The following is a 13,297-nucleotide window of genomic DNA, read 5'->3' on the forward strand; positions in this document are numbered from 1 at the left end:
TTGATTACTATGTGTCTTGGTGTGTTTCTCCTTGGTTTTATACTGTAGGGGACTCTCTGCTTCCTGGACTTGGGTGGCTATTTCCTTTGCCATGTTAGGGAAGTTTTTGACTATAATCTCTTCAAATATTTTCTTGGGTCCTTTCTCTCTCACTTCTCCTTCTGTGACCCCTATAATGTGAATGTTGGTGTGTTTAGTGTTGTCCCAGATGTCTCTTAGGCTGTTTTCATTTCTTTTCATTGTTTTTTCTTTGTTCTGTGGCAGTGATTTCCATTCTGTCTTCCAGGTCACTTATCCTTCTGCCTCAGTTATTCTGCTACTGATTCCTTCCAGTGTATTTTTCATTTCACTTATTGTATTGTTCATCTCTGTTTTTTCTTTAATTCTTCTTGGTCTTTGTGAACCATTTCCTGCATCTTCTCAATCTTTGCCTGCATTCTTTTTCTGAGGTCCTGGATCATCTTCACTGTCATTATTCTGAATTTTGTTTTCTGGAAGTTTGCCTATCTCCACTTCATTTTGTTGTTTTCTGGGGTTTTATCTTGTTCCTTCATCTGGGACATAGTCCTCTGCCTTTTCATTTTGTCTTTCTTTCTGTGATTATGGTTTTCATTCTGCAGGCTGCAGGATTGTAGTTCTTGTTTCTCCTGTCTGCCTTCTGGTGGATGAGGCTAAGAAGCTTGTGCAAGCTTCCTGATGGGAGGGACTTGTTGGTGTGTAGACCTGGGTGTTGCTCTGGTGGGCAGAACTTAGTAAAACTTTAAGCCACTTCTCTGCTGGTGGGTGGGGCTGAGTTCCCTCCCTTTTGGTTGTTTGCCCTGAGGCAACCCAGCACTGGAACCTACAGGCTGTTTGGTGGGGCTAATGGTGTGTGGACTCTACTCCGGGAGGGCTCCCGCCAATGAGTACTTCCCAGAACTTCTGCTGCCAGTGTCCTTGTCCCTGTGGTGACCCACAGCCACCCCCTGCCTCTGCAGGAGACCCTCCAACACTAGCACGTAGGTCTGGTTCAGTCTCTATAGGGTCACTGATCCTTCCCCCTGGGTCCTACTTTGTGTGTGCCCTCGAAGAGTGGAGTCTCTGTTTCCCCCAGTCCTGTTGATGTCCTGCCATCAAATTCCACTGGCCTTCAGAGTCTGATTTCTGGGGATTTCTCCTCCCATTTCCAGACCCCCAGGTTGGGAAACCCTCTGTAGGGCTCAGAACCTTCACCCCAGTGGGTGGACTTCTGTGGCATAATTGTTCTCCAGTTTGTGAGTCACCCACCCAGTAGTTATGGGATTTGATTTTATTGTGATTGCACCCCTTGTACCATCTCATTGAGGCTTCTCCTTTGTCTTTGGATGTGGGGTATCTTTTATGGTGAGTTCCAGTGTTTTTCTGTTGATAACTGTTCAGCAGTTAGTTGTGATTCCAGTTCTCTCGCAAGAGGGAGTGAGCACACGTCCTTCTACTACACCATCTTGAACCAATCTCTACCATAACATTTTCTTTTTTTAAACATCTTTATTGGAGTATAATTACTTTACAGTGTTGTGTTAGTTTCTGCTGTATAACAAAGTAAATCCGCTATATGCATATGTATATCCCCATATCCCCTCCCTCTTGCATCTCCCTCCCACCCTCCTTATCCCACCCCTCTAGGTGGTGGCAAAGCCCCGAGCTGATCTCCCTGTGCCATGCAGCTGCTTCCACTAGCTATCTATTTTACATTTGGTAGTGTATATATGTCAGTGCTACTCTCTTACTTTGTCCCAGCTTACCCTTCCCCCTCCCCATGTCCTCAAGTCCATTCTCTACGTCTGTGTCTTTATTCCTGTCCTGCCCCTAGGTTCATCAGAACCATTTTTGTTTTTTAGATTCCTTATATATGTGTTAGCAGATGGTATTTGTTTTTCTCTTTCTGACTTACTTCACTCTGTATGACAGACTCTAGGTCCATCCACCTTACTACAAATAACTCAGTTTCGTTTCTTTTCATGGATGACTAATATTCCATTGTATATATGTGCCGCAACTTCTTTATCCATTCATCTGCTGATGGACACTTAGGTTGCTTCCATGTCCTGGCTATTGTAAATAGTGCTGCAATGAACATTGTGGTACATGTCTGTTTTTGAATTATGGTTTTCTCAGGGTATATGTCCAGTAGTGGGCTTGCTGGGTCATATGGTAGTTCTATTTTTAGTTTTTTAAGGAACCTCCATATTGTTCTCCATAGTGGCTGTACCAATTTACATTCCCACCAACAGTGCAAGAGGGTTCCCTTTTCTCCACACCCTCTCCAGCATTTGTTTTCTACCATAACTTCTTTATCCATTCATCTGTTCATGGGCAATTGGGTTGTTTCTATAGCTTGGCTGTTGTAAATAGTGCTGCAGTGAACATTGGGGTGCATGTACCTTTTCTGATTAGTGTTTTTAGTTTTTTCCAAATATATACCAGGGATAGAATTGCTGGATCAGATGGTAGTCTATTTTTAGTTTTTTGAGGAACTTCCATACTGTTCTCCATAGTGGCTGTACCAATTTACATTCCAACCAGCACTGTAGGAGGATTCCCTTTTCTCCACACTCTCTCCAGCATTTATTTGTAGACTTTTGGATGATAACTATTCTGACCATTGTGAGGTGATATCTCATTGTTGTTTTTATTGGCATTTCTCTAAGAATTAGTGATGTTGAGCATCTTTTCATGTGCCTGTTGGCCATCTGTATGTCTTCTTGGGAGAAATGTCTATTTAGGTCTTCTGCCCATGTTTTGATTGGGTTGTTTGTTTTTTCATATTGATTTATATGAGCTGTTTGTGTATTTTGGAATATTAACCCCTTGTTGGTTGAATTGCTTGCAAATATTTTCACCCACTCTGTAGGTTGTCCTTTTGTCTTTTTGAAAGTTTCCTTTGCTGTACAAAAGCTTTTAAGTTAAACTAGGTCCCATTTGGTTTTTTTTGCTTTTATTTCTTTTGCCTTGGGAGTCTGATCTAAGAAAATATTGTGACGATTTATGTCAAAACATGTTTCGCCTAGGTTCTCTTCTAGGAGTTTATGGTTTCCGGTCTTACATTTAGGTTCTTGATCCGTTTTGAGTTTTCCTGTATATGTTGTGAGGTAAATGTTCTAATCTCATTGTCCTACATTTAGCTGTCCAGTTTTCCCAGCACAACTAGTTGAAGAGACTGTCTTTTCTCCATTGTATATTCTTGCCTCCTTTATCATAGATTAATTGACCATAGGTGCGTAGGTTTATTTCTGGACTCTCTTCTGCTCCATTGACCTGCATGACTATTTTTGTGCCAATACCATGCTGTTTTGTTGTTGTTGTTTTTGTTGTTTTTTTTTTTTTACTGATGAATTGTTGATTTACAATGTTGTTAGTTCCAGGTGTAGAGCAAAGTGATTCAGTTATACATATAACATCTTTCAGATTCTTTTCCCTTATAGGTTATTACAAAATATTAAGTATAGTTCCCTGTGCTATACAGTAGACCCGTGTTGGTTATTTGTTTTATATATAGTAGTGTGTACATGTTAATCCGAAACTCCTAATTTATCTCTCCCCCACTTCACCTTTGGTAACTATAAGTTTGTTCTCTGTATCTGTGGGTATACTTCTGTTTTGTAAATAAGTTCATTTGTATCTTTTTAAAATAATATTTATCTATTTATTTATTGGCTGCCCTGGGTCTTAGTTGCGGTGTGCAGCATATTTGTTGCTGCATGCAAGGTCTTCATTGCAGCATGCAGGGTCTAGTTCCCTGAGCAGGAGTTGAACCTGGACCCCCTGCACTGGGAGCATGGAGTCTTAACCACTGGACCACCAGGGAAGTCCCTGTATTATTTTTTAATATTCCACATATAAGTGATATCATATGATACTTGCCTTTTCCTGTCTGGCTTACTACTTTTATTTAGTATGATAATCTTGAGGTCCATCCATGTTGCAGCAAATAGGATTATTTCATTCTTTTTTATGGCTGAGTAATATTCCATTTATATATATACCATATCTTCTTTATCCATTCCTCTCTCTCTTTTTAAAATATATTTATTTTTGGCTGCATTGGGTCTTCGTTGCTGCACATGGGCTTTCTCTAGCTGCAGGAAGTGGAGGCTACTCTTCGTTGCGGTATGCAGGTTTCTCATTGCGGTAGCTTCTCGTTGCGGAGCATGGGCTCTAGGTGCGGTGCATGGGTTTCAGGAGTTGTGGCATGCGGGCTCAGTAGTTGTGGCTCACAGGCTCTAGAGCACAGGCTCATTAGTTGTGGGCACATGGGCTTAGTTGCTCTGCAGCATGTGGGATCTTCCCGGACCAGGGCTTGGACCTGTGACCCCTGCATTGGCAGGTGGATTTCTAACCACTGTGCCACCAGGGAAGCCCCCTCCATTCATGTCTTGATGGACATTTAGGTTGCTTCCATGTCTTGGCTATTGTAAATAGTGCTACAGTGAAGTTTATCATGCTGTTTTGATTACTGGAGTTTTGTAGTATAGTCTGAAGTCAAGGAAGGTGACGCGTCCAGCTTTGTTATTTTTCTCAGGATTGCTTAGGCGATTCTGGGTCTTTTGTGGTTCCATTTGAATTTTAGGATTATTTGTCCTAGTTCTGTGGAAAATGTCATGGGTATTTTGACAGGGACTGCATTGAATCTGTAGATTGCTTTGGGAAGTATGGCCATTTTAACAATATTAATTCTTCCAAGAATGGTGGTATCTTTCCATTTCTTTGTATCATCTTCAAATTCCTTCATCAGTGTTTTATAGTTTTCAGTGTATAGGTCTTTCACCCCGTTGGTTAAGGTTATTCCTAGTTATTTTATTGTTTTTGACACTTTTAGATGGGATTTTTCCCCACTTTTTCTTACATTTCATTATTAAAGAAACACCATAGATTTCTGTATATTAATCTTGTATCCTGCAGCTTTGCTGAATTCATTTATTACTTTTTATATTTTTGGGGTAGGCACTTTGGCGTTTTCTATATAGATTAACATGTCATCTGCAAATGGTTCCTTTCCTTTCCAATTTGGATACATTTTAGTTCTTCTTATCTGATTGCAGTGGCTAAGATTTCCAACACTATATTAAATAGAAGTGGCAAGAGCAGGTGTCCTTTACTTGTTTCTGAATATTCAGAGGAAAGGTTTTCAGCTTTTCACATTGAGTATTATGTTAATTGTAGGTTTGTCATAAATGGCCTTCATTTTACTGAGATATGTTCCATATACACTCTCATACTTTGATAGCAATTTTTTATCATGAATGGATGTTGAATGCTGTCAAATGGATTTTCTGTGTCTGTTGAGATGATCATGTGATTTTTATTCTTCCTTTTGTTAATGTGGTGTATCATATTGATTGATTTGCTAATGTTGAACCATCCCTGTGACCCTGGAATAAATCAAACTTGATCATAGTGTATGATCCTTTTTATGTATTGTTGGATTTGGTTTGCTAATACATTTAGGATTTTTGCATCTATATTCATCAAATATATTGACCTGTAATTTCTTTTTTTGTAGTGTCTTTGTCCCGTTTTGGCCTTGTAAAAATGAATTTGGGAGTGTTCCTCTTAAATTTTTTGGAATAGTTTGAGGATAGGTATTAAATTTTCTTTACATGTTTTGTAGAATTCCCCAGTGAAGCCATCCAGTCCTGGACTTCTGTTTGTAGGGAGTTTTTAAAATTACAGATTCTATTTCACTTCTAGTGATCAGTTTATTCAAATTACGTTTCTTATTGACTCATTCTTGGCAGGCTCTCTGTTTCTAGAAACTTGTCCCTTTCTTCTAGCTTGTCCAATTTGTTGGCATATAACTGTTCATAGTATTCTGTCATGATTTCTTGTATTTCTGTGGTGTTGGTTATTTCTCCTCTTTCATTTCTTATTTTATTTGGATCCTGTCTCTCTTATTTTTGGTGAGTGTGGCTAAAGGTTTGTCCATTTTTAAAAACTTTTCACAGAACCTGTTATTGGTTTTATTGATCTTTTCTATTTTTTTTAATTTAATTATTTTTGGCTGCATTGGGTCTTCATTTCTGTTCGCAGGCTTTCTCTAGTTGTGGTGAATGGGGGCTACTCTTCATTGCGGTGCGTGGGCTTCTCACTGCGGTGGCTTCTCTTGTTGCAGAGCAAGGCTCCAGGCACGCGGGCTTCAGTAGTTATAGCATGTGGACTCAGTAGTTGTGGTTCACAGGCTCAGTAGTTGTGGTGCACAGGCTGTTGCTCCGTGGCATGTGGGATCTTTCCAGACCACAGCTCGAACCCCTGCAGGCGGATTCTTAACCACTGTGCCACCAGGGAACCTTAAAAATCTCTTATTTATTTCCTCTCTGATCTTTATTACTTCCTTTCTTCTGCTGACTTGGGGCTTTGTTTGTTCTTTTTCTAATTGTTTTAGGTGGTAGTTTAGGTTGGGTTTTTTTTTTAAGATTCATTTATTATTTATTTTATTTATTTTTGGCTGTGTCGGGTCTTAGTTGTGGCACACGGGATATTTGTCAAGGTATGTGGGATCTTTTGTTGCAGTGTGCGGGCTTCTCTCTAGGTGTGGCATGTGGGTTTTCTCTCTCTAGTTGTGGTGCGCAGGCTCCAGGGTGTGTGGGCCCAGTAGTTAGCAGCCTCTGTAGTTGAAGCATGCAAGCTCAGTAGTTGTGGCGTGCGAGCTTAGTTGCCCCACGGCATGTGGGATCTTAGTTCCCTGACGAGGGATCGAACCCATGTCCCCTGCACTGTAAGGTGGATTCATTACCACTGGACCACCAGGGAAGTCCCTAGGTTGTTTTTTGGGTTTTTTTTTTTTTGAGATTTTTTTCTTATTTCTTGAGGAAGTCCTGTATCATTATGAACTTCCCTCCTAGAACTGTTTTTGGTGCATCACAGATTTGGTAATGTTGTGTTTTCATTTTCTTTTGCCACAAGTTTTCTGATTTCTTAGATTTCATCATTGATCCATTGGTTTTAAAGTAGCATGTTGTTTAGTCTCTATGTTTTCCTTCTTTTCCTGTTTTCTTTCTGTCAGTGATTTCTAGTTTCAAACGTTGTGGTCAGAAAAGATGCTTGAAATAATTTCTATCCTCTTCTTTGCTAAGGCTTTTGTGACCTAGTATGTGGTCTATCCTAGAAAACATTCCATGGGTGCTTGAAAAGAATGTGTATTCTGTTTGTTTTTGTTTGTTTTGGATATAGTGTCCTGTAGATATCAGTGAAGTACAACTGGTGTCATTTAGGATCTCTCTTGCCTTATTTATTTTCTGTCTGTATGATCCATCCATTGATGTTAGTGGGGTGTTAAAGTCTCATAATATTGCATTGTCAATTTCTTCCTCTATGTCTGTATTTGCTGTATATATTTAGGTGTTCCTGTTTTGGGTATGTACATGTTAACAAATGTAATATCCTCCTCTTGTATTTATCCCTATATCATTATGTAATGCCTTTGTCTTTCTTTATGGCTTTATTTTGTTTGATATGGGTATTGCTACCCCCTTTTTCTTTTCTATTTGCATGACATATCTTTATCCATCCCCTTACTTTCAGTCTGTGTCTCTTGCCCTGAAGTGAGTGTCTTTAGGCAGCATATTGCAGGTTCTTTTTCTTTTTCCCCCAATCTGCCACTCTATATCTTTTGATTGGAGCATTTAGTCCAATGATGTTTAAAGTAATTATTGATAGGTGTATATTTATTGCCATTTAATCCTTGTTTTGCAGTTGTTTTTGCAGTCCTTTTTTTTTTTCTGATGATTTTCTTTTGTGATATGCTTGAGTTCCTTTCTTTTTATATTTTGTGAATCTATTGTATGTTTTTGCTTTGTAGTTACTGTGGAGTTCAAGTATGTTGACCCATAACTATATCTACTTGCTTTAAACTGATAATCATTCAAGTTAGTCATGTTCTAAAAGATATATATTTTTATATTTCCCTCCTCCCAGACTTTATTTTAATGTTCTCTTTTATATCTTCATGTTTATCCTTTTACTGTTTATTGTAGTTATCACTTTTACAATTTTAAAAATTTATTTTTAATCTACATACTGGGTTATTTAAGTAATCTTCAATCCTTAATATATATTTGCCTTTCCTATTGCGACTTCCCCTTTCCTATAGATTCTAGGTAGCAGTATTGGGAGTGTGGGCTGTTGTAGTCAAGACTGCTGCTGAGCTGGGGAATGAGGCATGGGACCAGGGTAAATTAAAATACCACAAAGCTCTGAGATTCACTTGGTTATTTTTTCTTTTCCATTATGGTTTATTACAGGATATTGAATATAGTTCTTTGTGCTGTATAGTAGGAACTTGTTTATGCATTCTATATATAATAGTTTGCATGTACTAATCCCAAACTCTCAATCCATCCCTCCCCCACCCCACCCCACCCCACCCCACCCGCTTGGCAACCATAAGTCTGTTCTCTATACCTTTGAGTCTGTTTCTGTTTCATAGATAAGTTCATTTGTGTTATATTTTAGACTACATATGTAAGTGATATCATATGGTATTTGTCTTTCTTACTTCACTTATTATGATAACACTTGTTTTTCTCTTGATTCAGAAGTTCTCTGAATGCTGTTCACTTCTGATTAGTTACCAGATTTTTGAAAAAGTTGATTCTGTTTTTGCCAGTCTATTAATTACTTTTTGTGGTTGGATGGACTGCTGTTGTTTCCTACTCTGCTATTTTTCTGTTTAGAGTATTTGTGGGGTCTCTTATATTTTTTTTTAGGAGTTGTTCTAGGCATGACATAATATATACAGTTGTCCCCTGGTACAGTGTATTAATGCCTGGACCCACTGCATATACCAAAATCCACAGATGCCCAATTCCCTACTTACATAAAATGGTGTAGTACTTGCATATAACCTACACACATGCTTGTATACTATAAATTATCTCTAGACTACTTATAATACTTAATAAAATATAAATGTTATGTAAATAGTTGGGAATACAATGTAAATGCTATGTAAATAGTTGCCAGCATGTGGCAAATTTAAGTTTAGCTTTTTGGAACTTTCTGGAATTTTTTTTTCAAGTATTTTCAACCTGTGGATATGGAACCCACAGACATGGAGGGCCAGCTGTACATACTGAAGTATAATGGTTCAACATTTATCCACTGTAAGTGTAGAAACCTTACTTTCCTTTCTTCTCTCTCATTTCTAATTGACTTGAATATTTCTTGAAGACCACATTAGACAAGGTTATGATTTTTGTTTAAACTGTCAAACATAATTAAGGAAAGGAAAATCTATTTTACCCACAGTTTTGCTCTTATGGTGTTCTGTCTACCTTCCTTGTTTTCCACAATTCTTTAATGTTTCATTTTTGTTTACAGGTATTTCTTTAGGCATTCTTTGGGGATAGTTTTGTTGGCAACAAATCCTGGAAGTCATTCTTTGAGGGTATGCCTGTTGTTAAAAATCATTTTCATCTGAGGCTGTTCTCGATTTCTCATTTCCTGAACAATATTTTCATTGGTTATGGAAGGTCAGGCTCCCCATTTAGGCACCATTGACATTGTACTGGTAGTGGAGGGGCCCATTAAAGGGTGGACTTCATGCTCAACTTTTTCTGACACAATCTGGTGGGGACATTGGGGATACTTTTTACAACCTAATAAAGGTCAGAGGGCTAGAGTCTCCATTTGGCCTCTGGTGTCAGTGGTGGGGATAGGGCCACAGATTTTTTGGTGGTGTTTGCCTGAAGTAGAGCAGTTGTTTAAAAGTTTCATGTCTTGTTAGGCTGTCCTTTCCTGTTTCTCTGGTTGGAGAGAACAGGCTTTTCTTGAGACTTTTTTTCAGTCTCTGCACATTAGCGTTTCAATTACCAGCTTCTTTAGCTCCAAGTTTGGGATAAAAATGAAACCTGTGGAACTCACCCCATGTTGCTCCTTAGGTCCTGTGGTCCCTAGCTTCTCTTCATCTTTGAGAGTCATCTTGTATGTTTTATATATAATGTCCAGAGTTTTGAGTTGTATTTAGCAGGAAGAACAGGGAAAAGGACATGTATTCCATCTTTTTAGAAACAGAAGTCCCTCTACTGAGTTATTTTCGCAAAAACATTTAAATAACTTGTGTAATCTCTAGTAGATTCTGTTTTGGGGATATAGTATATATGTTCACATCATTTTGAGGATGCTATTCATACTTAAAAGTCCTGTTCTGTTTATTCTACTGGTAGTATTTCCAGTTGGTTAGCTTTGTTTCTCTATTATATGAGAATCTACTTTTATCAAATGTTTGGTATTCTGACATACACTCAGTTTTACACTTGAGGATCCTTTTGATGTAATCTGCCTCAGGGCAGGACTAGGATGTGCTGCCTTGATTTGTACTCTGATTTGTTTTTAGAGAGAGACAGGCTAGCAGGAGGGCTACTGTGGTACAAAATTCCTTGCCAGCTAGTCCTAAGTATAGGAATGCTCCTGTTTTTTCCAGAATACCACCAATCAGTAGCCTCTCACATTCTCCCAGAAGCAAACAATAGTACTTACTAACTAGTTTAAGAAAGGGTGATATGCTAGGTGAAATTACTTCTCCCAGCAATCTCACTGTTGCCATTGTCTCCACTCATGCTCCTTGTGACAAACCCTAGACATAGATCACATTATGCCACACTTACTTTTTAAATTGTGTATATTCTCTCGTGTTCTGGTCTTAGATCATCGGCTTTCCTTAGATGATCTAACGCCAAGTACTTCAGGTATTCTCTGATATTCACCAGAAGTTATTTAGATTTTCAGGAGCTGCCTGTATGTGGTATGCATTGTATGTATAAGAGTCCCAGCACCATTTATTAAAATCTAAACAAAAACATTGAAGTGCCTTTGTTTTGGCGGTTATTTTCAAGAAACTCTTATAAAGAATTAAATTTAAATCCTTATGTCTAGAGTGTGTATAGGCAAGTGTATATACATACAATACATTCCATCAAATATAAAATGTTTTGATACTGGAACACTGTTGATCTTACCAGAAAATACCAATGAAAGCTTTTCATACACATAAAAATCTTGGTTGGTATTTACTTGAAAGTAATTACAGGATGCCACTGATTGTTAAATTGTATCACCTTCAAAATGTTAAAATGAGAGAGCACTTTTTCATTTTGAGAAATCAGGACAATATCAGTGATAGTAAGGCTAAGAGAATGAATCTAGAAGATAAAAGAGAATTAATCAAGTTCTGTTTTCAATCATTTAAGCTAGATATGTACATAATTAGAAATTTCCAATGCTGGTTTATTTCAAATAAATGAGAATTTACTGCATAATGTTTTTATATCATTTTGCTGACAAATATTCTATTTAGCTTTTTGCCTTTTCTATTTAATTAGAACTCATCTAGATTTGCCTTTTAATAACTATTCTCTAGTTTTGTCATCTGGATTACATCAGTCATGCAGCATGAACTGGGAAAATTCTGTTAAGGATTATCTCCTTGAAGTTTTTATCCAAGGAGCTAACAGATTGTAAGTGCTGGCTCATAAAAAGGAGCTTTTTTGCTAAATTTAACTTTCCCACTCATTAATGGTCTTTTCAGGCTTGATTATGTTTTATCAATTTCAATAAAGTTCACTTCCTAGACAATAATTCATTAACTGGAATTTTGTATATATTGAAATAAATTTACATAATATTTCCTCACAAAGAACAACATCAGTATCTGTGTTAATAATATCCCTCTTGTTATTCATGCTGCTATAATTGTGTCATTTTTCTTTTATCAAATTGGAAAAATTGGGTAAGTCTACGAGTGTTTTTTAAAATTAATTTCTAATTTAAATTGGAAAAATTGGGTAAGTCTACGAGTGTTTTTTAAAATTAATTTCTAGTTTAAATTGCATTAACTACTTCCTTCTGTTAGCATTCGTTTTATTTTAACTTTTTCACTTGACTGCTTATTTTTTTCAAGTTTTATCAAGTGCCTAATATATGAGAAAGACACTGGAATAGGAGCTGAGGTGGGAGATAACAAAAAGTCCCATCCCTTAATTTTAGTTTTCTGTATGCATCGAAGGATGTTAATTTCACACTGAGTAGAGGTTTGGCTACATCTCACAAATTTTGAAATACAAACATTTTAGTACCAGTCCTCTCTGAATGGGTTATAATTTAAAATTTGACTTTCAGTTTAATCTATTACTTGTTTTATACATATAGATTATTATACATTTCCAACAGGAGGTGCAAATTATTACCCAATTACTTACGAATTGCAAAAAAATAAGCTAGTTTTATAATGAGAGATCTGGCAGTCACAGATACCTGTGAAGTGTTCTTGCTAAAAATGTTTAACAAGAGGCAAATCAAGCTTCTACTTAAGTTCCAATTTAGAAACAGTGTAACAAGATGAACAACATTATGAGGAAATAAATTTGACAAACCAAGAACTTAAGACATTCTAAGACAACTGTGATGGATTCTTCAAAAAAACATAACCATGAAACAAAGATGGGGGAGTGCTGTTCAGTTTAAAAGTGACATAACCACTAACAAGTATGAGCCTGGAGAGTGAATCCTTGTTAAAAGATATTCTTGAGAATATTAGGGAAAATTAAATATGGACAGAATATTAGAATGTATAGAATTAATTTTTAAGGTATGATTATAATATTTTGGTAATATCCTAACTTCTAGGATACAAACTGATTTATTGAGGGTAAAGTGATACAATGTTTACAATTTAGTATTAAATGGTACAGCAAAAATTATATTTTATAGAAAAATGAAGCAAATATACAAAGTGTAAATTTTCAAATCTAGGTGAAGGGTAAATGGATGTTCATTACAGAATGTGTTCTACGTTTTTGTCAGAAATTTTTCATAATAAAGTTGGTAAATATTTTCTAGGCAGTTTGCTCTTTGTTATCCTTTTAACTTCTATATTATTGGTAAAATCCTTCACACCATTCCCTGATGTTTCACCAGCTATATTCTTAATATTCTCACACTCATTAAATCCTTAGGGTTACTTTTCAGCTCTAATTTTCTGGTAGAACTTAAGCAATGAAGTCTGCATTTGATCTTTACATGTTCTTTATATTCTTATGGATTTTATCAAAGATGAATTTCCTGAAATACAATAAGTGATGAATGGCTTTCTAAATTTGTTACCTTCATTATGTCTTTATATTAAGAAACTCATTAAGTATAATGTTGATAATAATAAAAATTATCATATCTATTTTTCATTCAAAGGAGTTTTTTGGCCAGGTAGTTTTTGCAAAATTGTACATGTTATAAACTATCAACCACACTTTTAGGTGGGTACCGTTTTATAAATGACACACAGAAG

This window comes from Delphinus delphis, chromosome 20, assembly GCF_949987515.2.
Source record: "Delphinus delphis chromosome 20, mDelDel1.2, whole genome shotgun sequence".
In the NCBI taxonomy this organism is placed as follows: domain Eukaryota; kingdom Metazoa; phylum Chordata; class Mammalia; order Artiodactyla; family Delphinidae; genus Delphinus; species Delphinus delphis.